The sequence below is a fragment of the Folsomia candida genome, unplaced genomic scaffold (genome assembly GCF_002217175.1).
Source record: "Folsomia candida strain VU population unplaced genomic scaffold, ASM221717v1 Fcan01_Sc015, whole genome shotgun sequence".
In the NCBI taxonomy this organism is placed as follows: domain Eukaryota; kingdom Metazoa; phylum Arthropoda; class Collembola; order Entomobryomorpha; family Isotomidae; genus Folsomia; species Folsomia candida.
The window spans coordinates 495,527-522,458 of NW_019091207.1; the positions used below are offsets into that span (position 1 = coordinate 495,527).

Below are 26,932 nucleotides of genomic sequence, written 5' to 3' on the forward strand. Positions count from 1 at the left end.
AGTTCTATAAAGTAATTTTACAAATTTCAACAAAATAAAAAGACTCTGAATAATAAGTTTAAAGAAATTTACCAGCTAATCTTCCTCAGAAATATTTGTAAAATTTTATAAAAGTTTATTTACGACGTTTCCCATAGGTGACGTGAATACCCTCAATATAAAACATGAATCCTATTACACAATACAAATTACAACATAATCAGACAATTTTTAAAGAATATGTGCACTCAAGAATTCCTGAAAAACAAACACACATCTCGCCACGGAATGGCGAATATGACACAAAACAAGAGACAGAGACATATTAGGAATGATTAGGAAGTTGTAATAATTTCCTTTTTAAGGTTCTACTCATAAAATAAAATAAAACAACACACAACAAAAAAAATCTCAACCAACTTGTCAGTCACTTCTTCCCATATTGTTTATTAAATGGTTGTAATTCTTGTAATGAAAAATGTTCATGCATTCAACCCAAGTCGGGAATCTAAACCATTAAATAAAAGTATGTATAGCACGAGAAGAGATGATTATGTTCAATGGCCGCGGAAGCGTGACAATGTCCCCACCGTTTTTTGACGTCCGCATACTCTCCCCATTCTAGATATATAAACCCCGGACTCTCTTATCCTACAATATTTATGTCCCCAGATGTCCCCACAGCTTCCGCGGCCACTGTAAGTGAATTTTATTCTCTGCTTCTGCTCCTGCTGTCACATCTTCTAAACTGACGAGATCCTTTCGATTATCTGGTCTGTTTGCATTTCATTGCAGAATTTTATGGATCAAAATTTCTCAAAGAATTGGCCTAAATTTTTTCTACTCTAAAAAGCCCCACTTGACTTTACACACATAAAACTTCCATAATAACGTTGTTGTGCATTCCTCCCGTCTAAATATGTACTTGTCCAATCTGAAATGTGTTTGTACAGTAGTTTGTTAAGAGAGACAATAATAGGATGTGGCTGGCTGTTTATATGGTAAAATAAAAATCGTAAAGTTTTGCTCTCCTCTTGAGAGAAGATTTTAAACATTCCTGACTCATCTCCTGCCTGTCTTGCCTCTGTGAGAGATTATTTGTGGATTTCTTCTTTGTGTGCATTTTATGTATTTCATTTGGTATTTAAGACAAAACTATGAATGTATTTTTATGTAGCTCAAGGCGAGTTTAAAGCAAATGTTTGCCGTCTGAAAAAGGAAATGTCAAATTATTTTTTTGCAATTTCTCCCCCATCCAATTGTTCCTATTCTTTATTTATGGAGTCAATACACCAAACAAACTTTGGCAGTGGGTACATTACGTTCTTTATGATGATGATGAGCTCATGTTAGGTGGGGATCAGTGGCCGCGGAAGCTGTGGGGGGGTATCTGGGGAAAGTAAGAATTGTAGGATGGGGGAGGGACGGGTTTATATAAGGTGGGGAGATGATGCGGACATCGAACAACCGTGGGGACATTGTCCCTCTGTCCTCCGCGGCCACTGACATGATGTGTGCTTGCTTGTTTTTATAAGAAACTCTTTCTCTTCTTTGCGTCCTTGTTTGTTGCCTGCACTTTATTATTTGCTCTTGTTTTTTGAATATTAATTGCTGATTCGCCTTTCCGATAAGGTGTGTAGGTAGCTTATACGTAAGTGCATTAACATTCGTCCTCCTCGTGGACGTGGTGCTCGTTTTGAGGAATGATGATGAAATGAAGACGAGTTTTATCAAAACCATTGTTTTCTTTGTTATGAAGATTAATGAATGAGTGGACAGCTTTTAAAAGTAGAGCTAAGCTGGGTTCATGTATGTACATCTGCCTGCCCAGATTTATTATAGGTGAAACCCTATTAAGCTAAGACTTTGTCCGTCTGTCCGTCCGTCCGTCTGTCTGTCCGCAGGATAACGGGAGATTGGAAACATATGACCCCATCTTATCAAGTTTTGGGATCAATGAGATCATCCCCCTGGTCACATTATTTTTGCGACATTATATACTTGTTTCACCCCATTCCTACATTTGGTTTTCTACGGTTTATGTATTTGCCACTACAAATCTGTGTCCTGATTTTTGGGCAGCAAAACTACAATAATTGTCAACTTGTCAATCTTCATCTTCCATATTTTTATAAAGTTGGATAGGATTTTTTTTCTTAATTTTCTCTCCTCTGTCAATACTCTATTACTCTTTCGCTCCTTCTTAATTTTTCTTAATGATCGAAAAACTCACGGTTTAATTACCACGTGGGAGGAGGAGGCAAAGTAATTTCGAGAAAAGTGTGTGACTGTGACTCATTTCTCGTACTAATATCCGTGGTAAATCACATGTAGGATAGAAAAAAATAGGCAATTTAGTTCAGTTTTGCTTGTTACTCAAAGGTTTTTGGCAAACTTGAAAAATTCATTAGGGTTTGTTCTCTACCAGTGGCCGCGGAAGGGTGGGGGGGGGGCGCAGAGGGGCAATGTCCCCACGGATGTCCCCATGTTATGTAAACCCCTCCCTCCCTTATCTTACAATTTTAATGTCCCCACGGCTTCCGCGGGTACTGAAATCCTCTTTTCTTTTCCACGTTTGACTTGCTTTTCGAGACGGAAAAGCGTGGAAGAGATGGATTCCTGAGACCGAGAAATGGAAAAATTTCACAAAAGACACAACACAAAGTCGCCCCGAGAGTGACAGAGTATCTCTGTAAAAAAATCGTCTCACTCACTCATTCACTTGTGTGTTCTTTGCGGGGAAAAAGAGCCGAAAAATAAGCAAACAACTCAAACCACACCTCATTCAAGAAGAACTTAGCAAATTTAAAAAATCTACTCGAACGGGTATGCATATCCGCTATACCACCTTGAAGCTCCCGAAAAAAGATCACCGGAAACGGCACACATCATTAAGTTGACATTAGTAGCTGTTCAATGAAGTAGGAAAAGAGAATCCATCTCGCTTACTTGTTTGTGGCAAAGGAAAAAGAAGTTTTTCCACCCATACAAAAATCCACAGATATGCAAATAGTACTTTGCCGGTTGTAGGAAATATTACGGGGCGTCAGTGGCCGCGGAAGCGGTATTTGGGGACATTACCATTGTAGGTTAGGGGAGGGAGGGGTTTATATAAGATGGGGAGATGATGGGGACATAGAACACCCCTGGGGACATTGTCCCTCTGTCCCCCCCACCCTTCCGCGGGCACTGCGACCCCCACTATTTATCTGCTGTATCTATCTCTCTCTTTTTCTTTGGAATGGCATCATTTCTTAAAACCAAAGGTATCTCATGCCATCTCCAAGCACGCGGACCGAGGAGGAAATCAACTACGCTGAAAGACGTTTTGGCACAAATTTCGCAATTTTAACGAGAAAATTTTCACATTTTTCTTCATACTATTGACTCATTGGCTATCCATCTTCTCTCCGGTATTTGGGAAAAGCGTCACATTAAGGCTGCTAGTGGCAATCCAAAAGTCAAACCCGTAATCCGCCGAGACATCGACAAAGTCGCTTTTTTTCCTTCATGCTCCAAATGCATGAGTAGAATCCAGCAGAGTTTTATGGAGGAGAATTATTTCCTCTTTTCCTCCTTAATTTACACCAGCAGATACTAAACCATCCAAATAACGGAGATCGGTACGATTTAATGTTGTTGTTTGAGCTCATGTGTGTATGTGTAAGTGGATGTACATGCTTGTTTGTTGTGGTGAGAGAACAAGTACAAGTAAAACAAGGCTTGTTTCATCTTTGGGTTCCACATATATTTAGCGTGGTGTGTGAGAATTTGCAGTGTTTCGGTTCGGGTGGGTTTTGCTACATTTCTTGCAATGCAAAGGAAGAAGTGCAAGAAATGCGAGGTGCCAGAAACTGGGGGAAAGTGCAAAAAATATGTACCATCTAGTCACGTGCTTTATGAAGTATAGCGACGCGGCGTATTTTTTGCGCCTTGTTTTTTTTGCATGCCAAACCGCTCCAAGAAACCACTTTCTACCGGGTTTGCTACATTTCTTGCACTGCAAAAGCAAACCACGCAAGAAACGTAAGATGCAAGAAACTGGGAGAAATATGCGCATCAAGCCACGTGCTTTATGAAATATAGCGCCCGGGCGTCGTTTCTTGCCCCTTGCATTTCTCCCAGGTCAAAATATTTCCCTTTAAAAACCACTTTCTCCCCCTTATTTCTTGCACATGTTTAACCCTTGCACCCGCCACACTGCTTGCCATATACATATGCAGACGACACAGGACAGCATATTTGTCAAGAACATACCAACCCAACTGAACCAGGATGGCAAAGTGGAGTAAAAGAGTATGTATTGCGTCACTAGAAAAAGATTGAATGCCATTATACGCCATGTGTAAAGGACGTACGTAAGATAGTAAATTAACTTTGTACATATGCACACACATAGAAAGTCCGTATATCATCCCGCCCGATGTGATTTTATTATGGGATCAGTACCGGTCGTAGTAAAACCAGTGGGTCTGATTGTTAGACAATTTAGCAATTTGTTTTTTATATTTGGCTTTCGAGCATATTTTGACTCGTGTGGTGGTACGAACATGGTTTTTCATTGTAGACACGAAATAATAATAGCACCGAAAACAGATTTCTCAACTAACGATTTTTTTAATCCGAGTCAGACTTGTAAATGTGCAGAGGCAGCATTTAATAAAACTCCGTCGTCTCGGTTTACTCAGTTGAGACTCATTAAATCCACACAAAGAATTGTTTCACTCCTATTCCAATCGGATTTCACGCGTTTGCACCTCCATTTCCTGAAATAAGCAGGGACCGAATGCAAGAAGTGATGATAAATTTGGACCAACTGAGTAAAAACAACTGAGTAAATCATACCTAGTACATGCTTACATTTTGTCACCAACCATTGGTTGATTTACTCTCAACAGTCATTCCGTGTTATCATCTACATTAAAAATTAAATGATGGTTGGGGGGAAGAAGTGGCCGCGGAAGGTGTGGGGACATCGGGGGACATTAACATTGTCGGATAGGGGAGGGAGGGGTTGGGGTATCGAATAACCGTGGGGATATTGCCCCTCTGTCCGCGGCCACTGTATGAATTTATGTGTCTCTGTGTGTGCAATAAATGGCCGCGGAAGCTGTGGGGACATCTGAGGACATTAACATTATAGTATAGAGGAGGTAGGGGTATATATAAAATGGGAAGATCATGGGGACATTAAATAACCGTGGGGACATTATCCCTCTGTCCCCACCCTTCCGCGGCCACTGTAAGAAATACACACTCCACCGTTATTATCTTTACTCATTAAAGAATTTTTCACATGCCAAAATTCCTCCCGATTTTTTTCCTCGGTCCCGAATTTGGGCCCGATCACTTATTTGTACAGTCACGGAGTTGGGTTTAATGAAAAAGTGGAAAAATGATGATTTTTGATATGGTGTCATGTGTCGCATTTCTCACACCCCTTTTTGACTCCGTAATTTTTTACGAAATCCCACACACAGCAGGGAAGACTGAGTGAGTGCAAGTGTGCACTCATTATTATTACGACTGCCACACCTCTCCGTGCCCTCTCGTCCGACGGAAATTAAGAAGCCGAAAAATGTGCTCATTAATTTTGATACTTTTTTTACTTCACATCTTCCACGAGGGTATGAAAAAAGTCTAGCTGAATTGATTTCTAGCAAAAAAATAAACTGTGCTCAATACGAGGTCTAATTGCTTATCTCAAAATGAAAGAAGGGGCTGATTTATTTACATCCATACACAAATTTAGATTTCTGCTCGATTTATTCACAACCGACGACACGGTGTTTGTGTGTGAAAAGGTGGAAGAGGTTGCCATTTGCTAATATAAAAAGAAACACAGGGCAGCCTTCTTTAGCCCGAGTCAGGTTGTTATCAATAATAATTTGACCAATTTTTTTTCGACATATTTTGCTCATGATTTGATTCCAAATTTGCACATTTTACTACGTGTATCCATAATTTCAAGTCGATTGGATAAGTTTTGCGTGCGTAATCGATAGATAAACAGACAGACAGAAAATCATGACGGGTACATAAGCCCTGACTCGGACTAAAACGTCAGCATTTTTCGTATGATATCACCCCTACAATTTTTGTTGTTCCATACATTTTCCTCATCTTCCAACTTGGTTCCTAATTTTGCATATTTTGCTACCTATGTGCAAAATTTCAATTCGATTGGATAAGTCTTACGTGCGTGAGAAATAGATGAACAGACAGACAACCATGCCAGCTACATAAACCCTGACTCGGTCTCTACCTAAAAGCCCCCATTTTTCCACCAATAATGCCAGCCATTACTTTATTACCTAAACGTTCACTCCACAAGCAAGTGATTGCATATTCATGAGAAAATATTTATTTGACTCGTACAACAAAATATGAATGGAAAGAATCAATACGTTCATACCGCTGAATAAAGTCGAGTTACAGCTTTACAAAAAATATGCATACTTAACTTATGACTTGACTAAACTCGCCTCATTTATTCGTTAATCCTTCCCTTCTTTCTCACTTAACAAAAGAAAAACAATACAAAAAATACAGCCCATGCTGAATTTGGGCTGAAGAGGGAGAAACTAAAATTACAATAATTTAAGATTTAAGTGTGAAGAAATCCAAAAATTTTCCATTTCCATACGTATTGAAATCTGTGGTTTGAAAGTCATTAGAAAAGGCGCAACAAAAGAATAATGAGTTTTAAGGTGAAACAACAAAATAAATACGTTCATAAGCTCGGCTTAAGGTTTGTTCGTTTCGTTGTAAAAGTTGCTAAATATTTGTAAAGTGAATACTAACATGCCTGCTTTTCTGCACTTATTATTACAAAAAATCATGCATACCTACTACTTGGCAGGGTATGTATATCTACTAAAAATCGAATTTAAATTCACTCATTAACATTCAGGTGGATGTATTTCATGCTGAATTTACACAACGTGTGTGTACCTACGAAAAATATTCAGTGGCTGCGGAAGCCGTGGGGACATGTGGGGACATTGCCATTGTAGGCTGGGGGAGGGATTTACTGATATATAAGATGGGGACATCGAATAACCGTGGGGACATTGTCCCTTTGTCCCCACGCCTCCGCGGCCGGTGATTTCTTATTACATGAATGTATGTACGTACAGTGGCCGCGGAAGCAGTGGGGACATCTGGGGACATTGTCATTGTAGGATAGGGGAGGGAGGGGTTTATATAAGATGGGGACATCGAATAACCGTGGGGACATTGTCCCTCTGTCCTGTCCCCACCCTCCCGCGGCCACTGTCCCCTCCTCTCTCAATATTTCTCACCAAGAAACAAGCAAAGCCAGGTTATGCACAAGTTTCCAACCAAATTTTAAATAATTCACTACCCAGCTAGCTTTTGTTCTTTCCGTTTATCTCCGTATTAACACTTGTTACACTCGAATAAAGGTTGAACATCAACATAATAACGCTTAAAGATTTTTTAAGTCATACATAATAACTTTCATTTGATTTAAGTATGAGCAAGTCATAACTTTGGCAAATTTTAAATTTTAAATACTCCTTATTATCTTTTTGTATATACGATGAGTAATAACTAATTCCACAATTTTCTAAGATTTGGATTTGCCTAATTGTTTCAAATAAGTGAGGCTTTCGTTAGTCCCAAGCGAAAAGATTAAGATTTTTTTAACTACTGGCAATTTTGCAAAAGTGAATTCTTTCTTAGAATATTTTGTCCTAAGAATTATAATTTTCTTCATAATAAGAATTTCTCTTACTTACCGCTCTTTCTGTTTTGTAAATGTTAATTGTCCTTAATTCGGAATCGCATGCTGGGTTTTCCTGTAATTATTAAACACACAATAATTAGTGACCAGGCAAACATTGGTTCAGTCATTTTGCTTATTTTTCATATGTATGCTTCTGTCTCGTACAAACACTGGAAGCAAACTTTTTTTGTTCATATCTGCCATTTCATCTCGTGAGATAAGAAGGAAAGGAGGAGAAATAAACAAGATTTTTTCCCCAGATTTGCCACATTTATTACGTGCAAATTAGAAATTATTAACAAGCCTTAATTAATACGAGGAGATGTTTCATTCTTCAGGGTAGAATGTACTTAAAGCGCTTATCTTTTCCCATTAACTCACCATAAAATTAGTGGAGAATAATTTAATTGCAGGGGTTCAGGACGTTAAATGCTTTACTACAAAGTGTGGTGGGAAAACTTCTTCATTCTTGCATATTATTTTGCCTCCGCAAAGTGAGCATGTTTTTTTTATTCGCTTCTTATCAATCCTTTCATCGTAAAATTCTCTGAACAAACAAGACGGGACAACTTTACTGAAGTAAGGAAACGACCAACCCGAGTGAATATGTAGTGTTTATAAATTCATCCAATTTACTAAAATGTGTGCATGTAGAAGATTGCCGAAATTGTGGTGGGCTTATGTACAATTATTGATTAATATTCTCCCCGCATTCTTATTAAATTCATAATTGCCTATCTTGAATATCAAGTGATAACCCAGCAAAAGAGAGAGAAGAAACGGCCTTAATTGTATCACATTGTTTTCACATCGTCACCCCTTATCATAATCCATTCGTTTTTTGTTTGACACTAAAAAACAAAACGATTTAAGAATCAAGTCAACCTTATACAAACTTTAATCCAGCTTAAAAGCCGTAAAAGAGAGAATGGAATGGAGACATTTTCAACGTATAAAAAACTGCGATTCTTGCTAAAATTCAAGTTTTATACACAGCATTTTGTTTGCGTAACCACGTTCTGTTAAAGTTAAAGCAAATCTGATCTTTATTCGTGACTTGTCATCTCCACTTGTTATCAAGCACGCCTCTCGAAAAAAAAAACTTTTAGGGGCTCAGATCTTTTTAAGCCTTTTTCTCACGAATGGTCTGGTCATCATCTGTTATGCGTGCAAGCAAGGCCGATTGGATACAAAGGTTGGCTTCGTATGAATTTCCAGAAGTGTGGAAATAATTGATAATTGATAATAATTGTTTTCTCCAAACTGTTTTTTACGGTTTATCAAACTAAAGTCATGCATATGTATGCATAGCTTTTTAGGCGGAGAAAAAGGCGTAATTTTTTAACTCTGTCTCATCCAGTTTTAATTTCCGTTTCGTTTAATAAGTAATCCCAGAAACAGAGAAGAGAAGATCAACATGTGTCACGCATTAAATGAAGTCAGTGAGGTATTGTATGTATATTTATTATTATTACTACGCTGGGACTCTTGTATGCACAATATACTTATTTTTATATGCTGGCTGATGACTCCGGTGGTAATTTAATAGTGCGATCTAAATGGTGATGGTTGCCGAGAAAATGTGTCCAATGGGGCAGCCAAGACAATAAAATTCTCAATTATAGGAAAACATCTGTTGTTGTTAGTAGATATTATTATAGCAATTCTCGTCTTACTTACTGATAAATAAGGGTATACGATATTACAGTCAGAGGTTTGTGGGGAAAGAAAGGTTAGTTTTTTACTTTACATTTAACTTCCCATCTTCATTTTGATTAGAGAAAAAGAAGAAGACTTTGGTCCGGTGTTGTCCAAGGGTATATAATTTACTCGCTGGTCTAATTCGTCTCTGTCTTTCCAATTTTTGGTAAAATTTGAAATAATTTCTTCCAATCCTATGATTATAATGGGGGAAGGAGGATAGAATTAGAACTGGCTGGCTGGCATTTTGAGGGAGAAGAGAGAATGTAATATTACCTAAAAACCTAAACAAGTTATCATTACAAGACATCTCTTCTCTCTCAATTCGACGAGTAGTAGACTTGAGACGAGAAGAGCACTCTTCAAGAAGAAGAATGATAAGAAAGGAAAAAGAGCTTTGTCTGTTTCTGTAAATGTAGAATTATTTTGGTAATCGAAATTAAGGGAAAAGAAGTTGAACTGAACCCGTTTTTACTTATTTTCAAGACTTTTGAGTCGTCTAACTCAGCAGAATTGTATTCCTTCTCGAGATCGGAATTAGAATTCAAGAGGAGGGATTGACTTAAATTGCTTGCCGAGTGGTACGTAGTAAGTAGTGAAAGGGTCAAAATTAAGCCACGTAGACAGAAATTGGAGATGAGGTCATTCAAGCGCTTGATATATTTTTTAATCAGAAACTTGGGATCTCTTCTTCTTTCGTAATTTGTCTCCCTCACTCACTCAACCCTTTCAACTTATTTTTTTAAGGAGCTGTGATTTTTATTTCTTGTATTTCATCCAGTTTTTCAAGTGGTTTAGAAATAAATAAAAATAGAATTTTGATTCAAGACTAACCTGACTTTAAAAGATTACATAACCTGATATTTTTTGGAGATTTTCTTATTTAATATTCTACTCACAAATCATCAAATGCACAAAATGTCACGTCAAACTTGAGACAAAATGATATTTCAACAATTTCTCTGTATTGATCGTATCGCTTATTCTGTCTGCTTTTCAAATTTGGCTTTATTAAATTCCCTTTTTGAACTAGAATCCATTTTCTTAATGGATTATAAACAGTGGCCGTGGAAGGACAGAGGGACAATGTCCCCACGGTTATTCGATGTCCGCATCATCTCCCCATCTTATATAAACCCGTCCCTCCCCCATCCTACAATGGCAATGTCCCCAGATGTCCCCACAGCTTCCGCGGTCACTGCACACAAACACTGCTTATTCACACGTGTATTTATGTATGGTGGCCTTCAACATTTTTTAGAAATGGGGCGAGGAACAAGCTACACACATTTTTTGAAGGGTGGCAATACAGCCATCATCATGAATGACCATTCTGTGCATATCGTCGGCCGGCATCACAAAAATGGGAGCATAATCAGATTCAAAAAGGGTTGATCTGATTCTTCCCTTGCAAGAAAATATTCCACATAATTGCCCCATGTGCACCCAGTATTTAACACTAATAGTGATGTATGTAAGTGTAATTTCACATGTTCATCGCCCAGTTATGTAAGAGTCACACCATGTGATTAAACAAGTGGATGTCTAATTATCAATAAAATGCGAAAGATCAAATTTCTACAATTTTGAAAGTATCTAGCTCGTAATATTTAATAATAATACGAACCAAGGATAAGAAAATATATGTATATACTGAAAAATAATGCACTTAAATTCAACTAATCCCACATTTCGCCGAGAGGTTACATATCCCATCAATATTCAATACGTCGTAATATCAATATCAAATCGAATCAAGGTGAAGAGGCGATAAATCAGCATTTTTCAACATTTTACAATTTATACAACGCTGACAATGGAGGTCTCCCAGCGGATGCTCCCAGATTTTGTGCAAATTAGTGTTATTCGATCACAAATTAATTAGGATGAAATTTACAAAAGACACGATCTCCCAATGGGCACGTTTGGCGCAGATATTTGCATCCGAAGAGGAGAAAACGCGTCTCAAAGTCGACAAATTTTACACTTTCCAAATTTACTGCGCGTTTTCTCCTGTTCGGATGCAAATATCTCTGCCAAACGTGCCCATTGGGAGATCGTGTCTTTCGCAAATTTCATCCTAATTAAATTTGCCATCGATTGACACTAATTTCCCCAAAATCTGAGCGCATCCGCTGGGAGACCTCCCTTCTTAGTGAGAGGCCAGTCAGTAGTCAGTACTTGAGTGAGATGCGGAGTGGATTACGTAAAGCGTACGTATTTATTCCTCGAGTGTAGATATCTTTGGGCAAAATGATCAAGTTTTCCTTATAAAATGTTTAAATGCTCTTAAGTAAAATCTTGGTTTGGTGGATGTAAGGAGCAGAAAAGGGCCGAAAGGGCAGACCAGTCACTCTCGCTCGGTAGCCAGCAACTTGACCAATTACACCTTCATAATAACAACACACTCGAGCATATTAACCAACTCGAGACAAATGCTAATCTCCTCACAGAGATTCTAGATTGAGAGACTCGACAATAATAATTTCATTCACAGAAGGAAAGCACCAATTAAGATTTTGCAGAGATAAAGGTTTAATTTTTAAATGGCTCTTGGTGGTTGCATTTTATGCTACAAAATCTGAATAAAGTCTGTCTGGCTGCAGTTTTTTTATGTATTGTTGTGTGTGATTGTCCCATGCAAAATGTGGGCTTTGATGGTTAATTTGTTTACGAAATATTATACAAAATATTGGTGTAATTATGTATACGTGAAGAAAAAAATTAGTGATTTCTTCTTTATGAATCAGAGGACGGATATGTATTTATTTTCAAGTTTTTCATTTGATGATGACCGATGGTCAAACTTTGTGGGTATGTCCTCTAACTCGAATTGATCGCATATATTCCCACTATTATTCGAAAATACGTAAATATTTTACATATTTTTTCAAAAAAGTACGTATATTTTTAAATATTTTAACCACATGAGACGAAATATTTAGCTACCTAAATAGGATCACAAAAAAAATCCAGGAAATATTTAGATACTTTGTAAAAATTCTTATTTTTATATTTTTTTCGTACATATTTCGTAAGTATTTTGACATGTTTTCCTAAATATTAAATACATAATTCATCGATTTTTCGTAAATATATATCCGCCCTCTGGTCATATACCAGTTACCATTCATCCAAGAATTAGAGCAACTAAATATATGTCGTATTTACTTATTGTCTGATAACTGAGACTGGCAGGAGCAAGTTTTTACGTAAAAATAATAATGCCGTCTCAGAATAATGAGGTGGGTTAAAATTCGACCATTATATAAACAACGTCTTTATTTTGCTACTGCAAGCAGCCAAGTGATTAACAGAAATGGCAATAATTGTCAATCCCGTTCTCATCTCGCTTGAATTGTCACTCTTTCCTTTGCATTGTTGCATATTACAAAGATAAGAAACCATTTCTGCACTGGTTTTTTTGTACAGTCAACACTTTTCTGCTGTACAAACTGTGGGGCTAATTAACTCATTAAATAATCTCAAAAAGGCAATTTCTTCCAAATACACAATGAAATGAAAGACGAAGGCTAAATCCATTAAGTTAATTTTTCGTCCTTCCTGATGATCTTTTCTCTAAAAAAAAGAGTTGAATTCAGTCAGTCTTAAAGAAAAAAAGGCTGACTGGTCAGGTTCTAACGATCAAATCAAACCAAGATTTAATTTTGTGATAAAAAAAGTACTTTATTTTTATTCATTCTTGAAAGATCCAATAATGTAAATTGCTTAATTGCCATTACTCAGATCAAATTTCAAGTGGTACTTTTTCACCAAAAAAAATCCAGTTTGATTTGAGTCACTCATCCAAAATTTATGCCACTTTGGTGTTAATGTTGTCGTAAAGTTTGAGAAATTGAACCAGTCTCACGAAAAGACAGATAAGTTGTAAAAATGTGCAATTGTGGAAATGTACGTATGTAAATTGATACTGGAGACGGATGGCTTCGATTTTATGTATGTACTTATTTTTTAACTGTACGTCCACATCCACAGTTGACAGCCAGTTAGATTCATTTACCTCATTTTGCCCACATTCCTCATTAAAACGCTACTGTGTACAATAGCTTCAAGGTTTTTTGTACTTAATTAAATGATACATTGTCTCAATTTGAGAAAACGTGAACATTTTTTACCTTCTTGACTTGACTTGCAATCAGAATAAACCATCACACAAACAAAAGTTGAAACACATACGAAGACGATGCCCAACCCATTTTTTTCCTTGGTTTTGCGCATCTGCTTTTACATACGAAGAGCCACCGATGATGTCCAACCAGTGCGTTGTACATATAATTACATTAAGGAAGAGGAGGCTGAATGAATGAATGAGATCAAGTTTTAAGGTGAATTCAATAATGGGAAGTTGGGTGGATGGATATAAATCTGCTCAAAATGTCAAAAGATGGTCTACCAACCAACCTGGTCCTTATTTTCTAACAATTTAGATTCTCGTAATTATTTCACTTTTATAACATTGCCCTGGGTTAAGCTGTCTCAGTTATTAGCAAACTCTGCCAAATGGGAGCTTCTGTTTGTTCATTTAAAGTTTGGGAGAACATTGATTTTTGTAAATTGTGTAATCTTGTAACTCGAGAAAAGACGTTGCATAAAAAGTATTTCTAATTGCACTACCGGTAATGATAGATTAACATGAAACGCTTATTTTTCCCGCATTTTACTAAATAGTTGTAAGCCATCAATTGATTTGCATATCAGTCTTGTAAATCTTTCGCGAAGAGAAATTATGGGCTTGACTTCTGCTTCTCTTTGTTTCGTAAAAGTGGAAAGTCATAAAATGATGACGTGGTAAATAAAAATTGGTGAATCTGAACTACAACCATACCTTGACTCGATTTAATTTATAACAGAAATCGAATTCCTCCCCGAGGGAGCTGCATCGCTAAAGTTGTTCTGAATTGGCTACGATTAAGAGCAGAATGTAAATATCTTAAAACCACTTGAACACCACCCGCACAGTTATGACCCGGAATTTCAAGTTTTTACTAAAATATGGAGATTGTTTTCATTTCATGTGGATTTTTTGATTTTATCAACACAATTTTCGGTAGCTACGACGTCTCTGAAATTGCCCCGTAAAATCGTGACTTTCAAGCTGTTTTATCACCCTTTCTTCTTAAGGAGATAGCATCTCCTCCAAAATTCTGGCGTATTTCGTAATTTAAGAGGCAAAAGATTCTAAGAGCTGTTTCCCATGTTTTTGAATAATTGAACAGAAGAAAAAAATACTGCGTGGCTTCTCCCTCTTAATCAAACAGGTAGGTAGCTGGAAGTGCACGAGTCTCATTTTATCAACAACTACTGGGTTTTACCTTGTTTTCTTAATGAATATGTCAATTTATATCTTAAATCTTTTTATTTGCAGAATTATTACTGCTTTACAATTATTAATTAATAACCTAATCTGCACGTACGTATGTAATGAAGTTTCGCCAAATTACCAAAGTCGCCCACAGACAGTCACAAATTATATATCTTCCAATGCCACATTGTTTTTTACTTGTTCTCATTCGTATTTAATAATATTGCACTTTACAAGCAAATTAAGATTCGAGTAACAAATAAGAACCAATAAATTTTAATTCGATTTAATAACTTGATCAATAATCGAGATGAATTATAGATCACAACTTCTCTTTTTTTCATGCAAACACACGCCAAATAAGAATTTCTTGCATGTGCCAATTCCACTCTCATGCGTTAATTGCTACGATTTCGCACATGTCGATACGTAGATTCGCATGCATGCATGTAAACTAAAACAAAACTTGTATATTGATTCTGCTACAGATTAGTCGCATAATAATCAGGTAATTGTCTCAATGAATCAATCAACAATGCATTTATTTATTGGAGGATAATGTTTCCTTTTAAGTTTGTGCATGTCGAATGGCCGCGGAAGCCGTGGGGACATCTGGGGAGGTTAACATTGTAGGAAAGGGGACGGAGGGGTTTATATAAGATGGGGAAATCGATTATCCATCGGAACATTGTCCCTCTGTCCCCACCCTCCCGCGGTCAATGTGTCGTCTGGGACGTGTAAATCTTTGCGTTGATTGTTTATCATGCTTTATTAATGTCTAATATCAAAGAAGGAAAAGTAACCAACCTAATAATTTTTACCACAAAAGTCGTCGTCAAATCAATAAATTTGAATCCATGCCATCGGCCTACCTCACAAGAATTTACCATATGCTAAAGAATCACATCACGTTTTTTTGCCCAAGTCTTTAAAATGTCAGCATGCCGCGATTAACTTGGTATATGACATTGGACGACAATAATTCAAACGTACTTGTTCATTCTTTAGACTGCTCCGTCATAACAGAACAAATTGGAGACGCAGCAGCAGCAGTAAATAAAATGTATTTGAATCAGTGCCGACCGTGGTGATGATGATGATGAAGTCAGTTTAGATCTACTACCTTCCGTCAGACCGGTCAGGTCATACGTAGCTGCCTACGTATTTGTATACCTAGTGGATCAGTGGCCGCGGAAGGGTGTGGACAGAGGGGCAATGTCCCCACGGTTGTTCGATGTTCCCATCTTATATAAACCCGTCCCTCCCCCCATCCTACAATGGCAATGTCCCCAAATGTCCCCACGCACGCTTCCGCGGCCACTGACTGATATGGATGTCAACTTTATTCAGGTTATTATCAAGTGTTTAGAATGAATGTAAAAATGGTGTCCATAAATTTCACAAAGTTAAATGGTATCCTTCGATTTGATCTTTGAAACCGTGAAATATGTGATGTATGATTGCAACGCAATTTTCTGATTAAGATCTCATCTCATTTTTTGTGTAACCTATATGTAACCCAGCCAATAATGTGTACGTAGCAAGTTCCTATATACACCTTAGTGTATGTATAATTGACAATCAATTAAATGTATGTATGTATGCAATTTAGTTGGCTGGTCACCTTAAATGTGCTTTGTTGATAAATCAAAACAATAATTAGATTATAATCAGATATGCAAAAGTGATAAGTATGAATATAATTTAAGGTAATGAGATTTTCTTTTTGTGGAATTTGAGGGACACGGTAAATTTTTCTTGTGTAATTGTCACCTCCAAAATAATTGAGTGCAATTAAACATAATTTTGTTGAGTGTGTAAAAAATGAAATTTATGGGTATTTAAAATGTGGCATCTTTCTCCTTAATTTTAGGGTTGGTTCTTATAACTGTTTCATTTCTTGCGGGTTTACTACATTTCTTGCACTGGAAATGCAAGAAATGCGAGGTGCACGAAACTGGGAGAAAGTGCAAGAAGTATGCGCCATCTAACCACGTGTCGTATGAAGTCTGGGCGTCGTTTCTTGTGCCGTGCATTTCTTGCAGGTCAAAATACCTTCAAAAACCACTTTCTTACGGGTTTGCTACATTTCTTGCACTGCAATGCAAGAAATGCGAAGGGCACGAAACTGGGAGAAAGTGCAAGAAATAGGCGCCGGTCAAAATCCCTGCAAAAAAACCACATTTTTTTGATTTTTTGCAAATGGTTACGAAACCCTGTTTCAGCCGAAAATATGCACGCTATTTGCACGTACATGCATACGTCGTCACCACAGCGTCGTTCCTTTTCCATCATAAAAGTTTAATGTTGACCCCCATGTGGTCATCATTAACTGTGGAACTGTAAAGTCGTTTACTTAATCATTTCTCCTTCTCCTTGTGACCACTACCCACCACTTGAAATATGAGGCTGCTGCTCCGTTGATTTCTCAAATGAAGCAGTGAACACATTATCACTCATCAAAAGAAGGGATGAAAATCAGTAGTTTGCTCGCAACTTATTTAACTGGTCTGAATTCTTTCACTCATTTATTTCGTAAATAATTGGAATACAAAAGATTGCATTCACAGACAAGATCAGAATTTTTGTTTTTATGGAAAGAGGTTGGACGACTTTTGACTTTTTGCTGGGTTTGATTATGATATACATACATAAGAATTGTTGGGAGAATAATAATGAATATGTAACTCACAATGGAGGTGGACCAGCGGATGCGCTCCGATTTTTGGCAAATTAGTGTCAATCGATGGCAAATTTGATTAGTATGAAATTTGCGAAAGACACAATCTCCGAATGGGCACGTTTGGCAGAGATGTTTGCATCTGAGGAGGAGAAAATGAGCTTTAAAGTTGACAAATTTTACACTTTCGAAATTTATTGTGCGTTTTCTCCTCTTCGGATGCAAATATCTCTGTCAAACGTGCCCATTGGGAGATCGTGTTTTTCGTAAATTTCAGACTAATTAATTTTGCCATCGATTTGCACTAATTTCCCCAAAATCTGAGACCATCCACTAGAAAACCTCCCTTGTAACAACAAAGATTGGAAAGATTTGTAATTTTTTCATGTATATACCCACATTCCATTTTTCATTAAAAAAACAATCTTGCTGCTGGCAAAGAGAAGTTTTAAATTATGTATAGAAAACTTCCACAAAATTAAGAAACTTGCTCATTAATGGAGCACATCATACCTACCTAAATATTAGAAATGAAGTTATTTCATTTCACAATTAAACCTAATACCGCAAGACTTTTAAGACTTCGAAAGGTGCGATGCAAGCGTTCCTTTAATCATCCACAAACTAATGCTAATGGTGTTGTCGAAGCAGAATTCTAATCAAAACTTGACCAACTAACTAACGAAAAAAAAGTAATAACAAACAAGAAAAGTTAGCAATTATGATTTACATTTTTATTTTTCCACTTCTGAATTCCGAACCAAACTTTGCAGCGATATTGAATTTCTTGTTTTGTCCAATTATTTAAATATTCAAGTTTTTTTTACAAAATCAGGGAGAAATGGGATGAAAATACGAGTTCTTGTCTGTCAAGCGAGATCATTTCGGGTGTCCATAGGCTCATCCCCAGTCGGTGTTTGCTCTTTGCTTTATATTCTGTCTTAATCATGTAAAAGAGTGAGCAGTGAGTGATTTCGACAGACTTTTCGTTTTAACGAGTCCTCCTCCAAAGTAAAATTCAGTTCACTTTCTTTTAACTCTTCTTTTTGTTCTGGTTCCCAAATTTTACATGCTCACATACATAATTAATTTGCCTGGGTAAGTAAATACATTAAAGTGAATGGTAATGGTAGTAGAGCAGTAGTAGTAGTTCTTCTCCTTCTTTAGGGGATGATCAGTGGCCGCGGAAGGGTGGACAATGTCCCCACGGTTGTTCGATGTCCGCATCATCTCCCCATCTTATATAAACCCCTCGCTCCCCTATCCTACTACGTTAATGTCCCCACATGTCCCCTCACGGCTTCCGCGGCCACTGGGTATGTGAGTGGATTGTACGATTTGGTATGTACTCGTTTATCATTAATTTTTCGTCCAAATTTCTTACGAGGATTCACTCAGTACTTACAGAAAGATGAGTTAGAAACAATAAAAAGGAGCTCATTTTCTTCCTCAGAGAGATGCTGTTCACCAAAAAGTAAGTAATCCAGTCCTCTTCTAATCCAGATTATATAGATCGCTGCTTTACTTTCAAGAAGGTAATGCATGTAATGTGATGGGAGAGACAACGCCCTGCTCCTTCGCATCCCTACTAAATATTTACCAAGAACCAGTTTTTAGTCTGATCCTAGTTTTCAACTTTTGTGCAGAGAAAAAAGAGATTTTCCGAGAAAATTGACATTTTCTGATAAATTTATGATTGCGTATACATAATTCCTTCACCTGTTGCACACATTGCCTTGTATGTACATACTGCACCTCGTATAATAAGGCAATAGATGGGAATAAGTTATGATGGAATGAAGGGGAGGTAAAACCGGGTCCTAACAAATTGACATGTACACCTTCATTTTTCCTCTTATTTTATGTCGAAATCTAATTGAAATGCAACCCGAGACGTTGCCTCGAATCACAACCAATAACTGATCATCAAATGATACGAGGCAATTTTAATAATTTTGTGGAAAAATTAACTTAACCATTAATTTTACTGGATTTTCACATTTTTATTACATATAGTGGATAAAAAGTATACAAATACATGATTAAAGCAAGCCTGCCCAAATTATGGAGCTTCTGTTCTGTAGATTTTCCAGATTGTAATTGCCTCTCTGAATTAATTCGGAACGTTTCAGAGCCAGCGATCATTGGTTATCAAGCGTGGCGTGGGTAAAGTATGTGTGCATGGTAGGAAGCAGTGGCCGCGGAAGCGTGGGGACGGAGGGGGATCGATAATGTCCCCAGGGGTGTTTGATCATGTTATTTTAACCCCTCCTATAATGTTACTGTCCCCCCGATGTCCCCACCGCTTCCGGGGTCACTGCTTCTCGTACGTATGTATTTTTATAGGTGAGAAGTATCTAAAGCAAGAGAACATGGGACATGGGTCGGTGATATTTTACCCGCAATTGATGTCCCTGCTCGTTCACATAAATAACTCAAAGTCCAACATCCCCAACATTCTTAAAGCGTCTCATGACGACCCTAATTAATGCCAACGAGATGTACTTTATTGGCAAAATGGGAAGGTTTACTGCTCATTTAAAACTTTGTAGTTAAAATTATTTACAGTACTATGTATTTTACTCACTGGGTGTACTGAATTTGATCAATAAATGAGGAATTGTGTGCACTTTTGGATCATAAATCAGGCCCCGTTTTAAAAAGAATGAAATGGAAAATGTGCCATTTTAAAGCAAACTTTGACATTTAACGGACTACTAAAGGTTAGGATTTCAAATTATAAATTGATACGGGCAAATTATTTTCAATACTATTTTATGTGCTCAATTTGATCAAAAAATGAAGAATTATATGCACTTTTGGGTACATAGATACGTAAATCAGGCCCCGTTTAAATGAAATATGCTGCAAAAATAATTTTGAGACATGTCCCATTTTAAGGCAAACTTTGACATTTAGCTGGCTACTAAAGTTTACGAATTCAAATTAAAAATTGATACAGACAACAACGGTACATACACATTCAGTGGCCGCGGAAGGACAGAGGGACAATATCCCCACAGTTATTCGATGTCCGCATCATCTCCCCATCTTATATAAACCCGTCCCTCCCCTATCCTACAATGTTAATATCCCCACAGCTTCCGCGGCCACTGATTGTACCTACACAGTCATGATGGTGTCACATTCAATTTCCAAGTTTTCAAACATGGTATGCATGCATGAGATCGCGGCTAGATCAAGATTTTCACATTAGCTGATATCTGATCTGTCACACAGGGCATTTCCAACCAAAATGTTTGCCAGATATTGAGCAAGTGCATATCACACTAAAATCCACAGAAAGACAAGTTTTAGAGGTTTATGCACTTTGAGGCAAAAGACTCATTCAGGCAAAAATCACTAAAGTGACAGGTTCGATTCAAGTCTGCACTCCAATAACAATTCTTGCATATGAATTTTAAAACCAGACTTTGCATTTTTATAAAGTTCAAGGCAAAAAGTAAGCCGTACACGCATAAGTAAGTACAAAGTTACAGATTATCATCCTTAGCAGTGGCCGCGGAAGCTGTGGGGACATGTGGGGACATTAACATTGTAGGATGGGTATATATAACACGGGGGGACTTTGAAAAACGGTGGGGACATTACCCCGCTGTCCACATCCTTCCGCGCGCTTCAGTGTATCTATCTCTTAACAAATATAATATCAGTGGCCGCGGAAGCCGTGGGGACATGTGGGGACATTAACATTGAAGGATAGACGAGATAGGGTTTAAATAACATGGGGAGATGATAACGACTTCGAATAATAACCGTGTGGGGACATTGCCCCTCCGTCCACACCCTTCCGCCGCCACTGGTTACCCTTATATAAGACCTTTCTGGACCGATGATCACTGTAAAATTTCAATTTTACGTTTATTCCTTTCTCATATTTGGTCATATGCCTGCCTGCCCGTCCGTTACGAGGAATAAGAAGATGGGGCAGAGCAGAAGTCTAATCCATATCTGTGCCGTGCCGTGCTGAATTAAATTAAATGGAGACAGATCTAAATAAATTGACTGAATCCTTATTTGTTTTTGGCATTAATAAAAGCGTCCGTCTGCTCCAAAAGCAGGGCCACGAACGAACACGCACGAGCAGGGCCACGAACGGCAGGCAGGCAGGCACTTGAATTTATTTCATTCAGAGAGCGACAATTTATCGTATCCACTCATTCATTGCCCATATCCTCGCTTATTGCTATTCTTCTTTTTACCACCACCACAACCACCTACTGTCTCATCTCAAAGTGTGTTTAGAGGCAAGATAATCCAGTTTTATTTAGTTTTATTAAATGAGTAATGTCATGTATTTATGTGAGGCAGTGTTTCGTTTCAGGTGGGGTTTGCACGCTACATTTATTTCGATCGCATAAAAATTCGAGGTGCAAGAAATTGGGAGAAATAAGCGCCATCTAGCCACGCGCCGTGGCGTAGTTTCTCGCGCCTTGCATTTCTTGCAGGTCAAAATAGGCGCAAAAAACTCTTTCTTCCAATTATTTCTTGTACTGCAAGGTAAGAAATGCGAGAAATTCGAGGTGCAAGAAACTGGGAGAAAGTGCAAGAAACTGGGAGAAAGTGCAAGAAACTGGGAGAAAGTGCAAGAAACTGGGAGAAAGTGCAAGAAATATGCACCATCTAGCCACGCGCTCTGTGAAGTATGCGCGGCCGGGCATAGTTTCCTGCCCCCTGCATTTCTCCCAGGTTAAAAATATTTCCCTGCAAGAAACCACTTTCTCCCCCTTATTTCTTGCAAGTGGTCACTTCCATTCCACCCGAAACCCTGTCCTGATAAACAAAATCTAAACTTATTTACCTGAGAAATTGATTCTATTCTATTTTTTTTATTACAATTTGTATTCGAATCTTGCCCTCTGATCAGCTTCTTTCTTGTACAAATAATAAAAAATAAATACATTCTTTGCCTCGATTTCTTTATTTTTACGACGTTGCTGATGGGTTTGGCCAAGCATCGACGGGAGACAGCATACTGACTGACCACGTTAATCAATGTGTCTCTTAATTCTTCGAAATTGTAACAATTCTCCTAAATAAACTCGCTTATTAAAGGTTGCTTGGTTAGTGGTGGTGATGGGCGATGAGTTCAAAACTTACTTGACGAGTCTACCAAGCAGCAGACTGACAGCTTAAAAAGTTGGCATTTTGCTCCAATTGTGATTACTTGCAGTTAAACACAATTACCTGAAATTTTTGGCAATCCCTTATTTGCAACTTTATTTATTTATCGCATTTTTTCTTCTCCAATTCGAAATGTCATTTGCTGGTTCGTATGACGGATTGACTTGACGACTTTTGTAGTCTGACTTGTTTCAATTTTTGCATCGTTAAGATGATATTGTGTGAGGCAGGGGCCGCGGAAGGGTGGGTGTGGACAGAGGGGCAATGTCCCCAAAGTAATTCGATGTCCTCAGAAGATGCCCATCTTATATGAACCACTCCCTCCCCTATCCTGCAATGTCCCCAGATGTCCCCACGGCTTCCGCGGCCACTGGAAGAATTCAGGCTCAAACGTATGAACATGATGCAGGGGCCGCGGAAGGGTGTGGACAGAGGGACAATGTCCCCAGTAATTTATGTCCTCAGTATCTGCCCTTCTTAAATATCTGTACAACCCCTTCCCTCCCCTATCCTACAACATTAATGTCCCCAAATGTCCCCACACACCTTCCGCGGCCACTGGTATGCTGTGATGTGATGTGTGATTCGATCAGCGAGACGAGCCCTCTTCTTCTGTGCAGATTAAATCCACTTACTCCACTTTAAATGATTGTGATTTTGCTGTCAAAAGTGAACCTGAGAATTCCCTTGATTTTGATTTCTTCAACTAGTTTCAAACTAATCATACAAATGAGACGCGACTCTAATAAAAAGCGGATTTATAGATGCGGATCTGTAATCATCAGACGATTTTATAACGTTCCTACAAAATCTCTAATGTCAAATGTTTAACTTTTGTAAATTAATGCCAACATTTTTTTTCTTCTCGTGAACAAACAAGGAGCAGTTTGCATTCTCACAGTTTTACATTTGCACATAGATAAAAACTGTAAAAAGTTGTAAGAAAATGAGGCAGAGAACAGCTCCAATTCCTAAACATTATGATTATGGTAATAATTACCATTTGTTCAAGACCCGGTCTGACAAATGTCTTATCGTTTCATTCATCAAGGAATGGTAGTGGCTTTACATACGTCAATAATTTTTTTAAAATCTGAATCTGTAGATGAACGCCATTAATTTTGAAGTAGTGATTTTTATAATTTTCTTGTAAACAAGAATTTTTTAGCAAGTTTTGTTGATGTTAGTTCATCTTTTAATGTGTTAATTTCATCATATTCTATCATTTGTTATCATTTTTAGTTTTAAAGTAGTGAATTTTGCAAATAAGGATTTGCCAAACGGCAAGTTTTGTTGATTTTAGTTCATCTTTTAATGTGTTAATTTAAAAGCAGGTTCATCATATTTTGTGTCATTTGTTATCATTTTTTGGTTTTAAAGTAGTGAATTTTGCAAACAAGAATTCGCCAAACCGGGCAAGCAGCAAGTTTTGTTGATTTTATAGCATCTTTTAATGTGCTAATTTAAGCAAGTCCATCATATTCTGTGTCATTTGCTGCGATTTGCATGATTTTCTCAAGTCTAATAAAGCCATGCAGATGTACCAGTGGCCGCGGAAGCTTGAGGGGACAGAGGGCAATGCCCCCACGATTATTTGACGTCCCCATCATTTGTCCATCTTGTATAAACCCCTCCCTCATACAATGTTTATGTCGCCACAACTTCCGCGGCCACTGATAGTATGCACCACATATGTAAAAATATGCATACGTATAAATGTGTAAGAACCAGAAGTATAAAATATTCAATAACCTGATTAATCAACAATAATTATCCCATTAATTTAATAACTAATGGTCAAATTTTATTGCTGAACGGGACCATTTAAACCTTCAACAAGAAAGAATGACCATGTCATAAATTTTTATTTTTACAATTTCTAAATAAACCCGCAGTCAGTGGCACTGCGCAGTAAGCAAATTATGAAACAAGAGTCAAAATCACAATGATATTTACATTCACATCCAAATTGAACTGAACTAAATTAAATAGTGTAAATAAGATCAATAAACTGAAAAGAGGAAAACGTGTTTAGTTAATAAGAAGCTATGCTTACGTGAAGAATGGTTTAATTGTGTTGCTTGACATTTATTTAGTTTTATTGAATTGTAAAATAATGAATATTGAACGTTTTGCTTCCTGAAGTCGAGAAATAACCTCGATTCGGCAAATTCTTGGATTTTGGGATGCCAATGTTTACCCTTTCTAACCAAAGCATGCTACATAACTCGGGCCAAATTATTTAGAATGTGCCGATAATGAATTGTGATACGTAACTTATTATGATACCGTAAGTACAATGGGAGGAACTTAAAGCAAACCTCATTTCAAATTTGCACCAATAATATAATGACCATTAAGCCCAATATTTTTATGAAACTCCTTGGAATTCTTTGCGGAAGCCGGGTTAGTTTTTTTACACGTACGTGCAAATACCCCTGTTAAGTGAAGACTTTATGCGTTCGTCTGTCTGTCTGTCTGTCCGTTAGCAGATTTGCCAGCCACAAAAGTTATGCATATCTACGTCGTATAATACCTTTATTAAATAGGTTCAGCTACTTTATGTGAACACTTTGTCCGTTTGTCTGTCCGTCTGTATGTCTGTCAGTAGGATAACGGGAGAATGGATTGAGATAATCGAGATCGGTTTACGGCATTATACGTATGACCCCAGGGGGAGGATCCTACTAACTCTTGGGGTCAATCGGACCCCCCCCCCCTCGAAGTCAGGGGGTATGTTTACATAATTATTTGGGGAATTAGTTACCTGTTTCACCCCATTGCTACATTTTGTTAGCGACGTTTCATTTATGTACGTGCACACATTTAAGAAATTGTAGACTCAACTATAACTGAATGTAAAATAAAATAAAATACAGTAAAGTAAAAAATAAAAAATACTGCTAAATTAGTATTTGACAAAAGACTCCTGACCTCGATAAACCATTGAAACTGCCAATTTATGGATTTTCTTGGAGCCATGCATGTTTTTAGGGTGTGAAATTAAACGAATTTATGGAATGCTTGCTTACTTTACTTACTCCAAACTTACATAAAAAGAATTTCAACTTAACCAGCATTTTTTTAATGTGTTGTTAGAAATGACGCTTAAAATATCTCCAAGGTCTAACTTGTTAAGAAGAAGAGAATCCTGTGACTGTACATATGCACACACGTATTCTCTCTCTCCAACTAATGGAAAATAAAATTTGTTTTAAATTGTAGCCAAGAAAATTGGCCAAATTAGCAAAGGAAATGTCATAATGTACAAACTCTAACTTTTCTTTGGAACGACATATACCCTCAAAAACCAAACCACCAGATTTACATTTCCAACATACTGCAGAACACTAGAATTACCTATTCCGAACATTAAAAATACTTATATATACGTATCGCATTGAATCTTTAAACCCGACCAACACCACAAAAATATGTCCAGTGGCCGCGGAAGCGCGTGGACAATGTCCCCACAGTTATTCGAAGTCCCCATCATCCCCCCATCTTATACAAACCCCTCCCTCCCCCGTTAATGTCCCCACAGCTTCCGCGGCCACTGCTACACATACACACACACGAATCGCCTTAATTTTCTCAAAGACTCTGACTCTACCCAATAATTAAAAGTAAACTTTTACTCGTAATTTTAAGCCAGATTTTGCATGAAACGCGACCCCAGAAAATATTGCTCGCAGCCTTGTTACATTTTCTCAAGTGGTAACATGAACATGCACAAAAGCAGGAAATCAAATTAAATCGGGGGAATTAAAGGTAGTTTTACCCTTAGAATAATGAGATGAGGAATACTAAAGTATCGTAAAATGTCGTGATTTGATATTTACGGACGGGGTCGGATATTTGAGTCATTAATTTGGAGAAGATGGTGACCTGACGAAAGCAGCTCAAAGTTTGATTTGACCAAACGCTAACTGTAGATCAGTCAAAATGAAATGAATGAAGCTGCATGAGAGGAGGTGTGAACGTGTTCAAAAACATCACGCACCTCGAACCCGTGCCTCTCTAATCATCATCTGCTCTGTCTAATTACTGCTTTTATCAATGTTCTCAAACTAACTAACTACTCATTTTTTTAATAACTTGGGAAACTTGGGAGCTGTGTGTGTGTGTGGCGTGGCGTGGGGTTGTCGTGTCATCCCCGCATTCAGTGGCCGCGGAACCTGTGGGGACATTAATATTGTAGGATAGGGGTGGGAGCGATCGAACAACCGTGGGGAAATTGCCCCTCTGTCTATACCCTTCCGCGCCCCCTGTTATTGAAGTTTAAGTCGTGCAAAAAATATATAATTGCGAAAAAAAGATGCATGTCGTCCTCCGAAACTGGACAAAAATTACA

General features: G+C 37.7%; 1 protein-coding gene across 7 annotated transcripts in view; it reads right to left on the minus strand.

The window, feature by feature from the left end:
- LOC110856166 overlaps positions 1 to 26,932 on the minus strand; it is a 147,475-nt gene that overhangs the window by 60,688 nt on the left and 59,855 nt on the right. For all 7 annotated transcript variants that reach the window (XM_035856882.1, XM_035856888.1, XM_035856887.1 and 4 more), the window contains exon 2: positions 7,743 to 7,802. The gene's annotated coding sequence lies outside the window, so the exon portion shown is untranslated. The remainder of the gene's footprint in view (positions 1 to 7,742; positions 7,803 to 26,932) is intronic.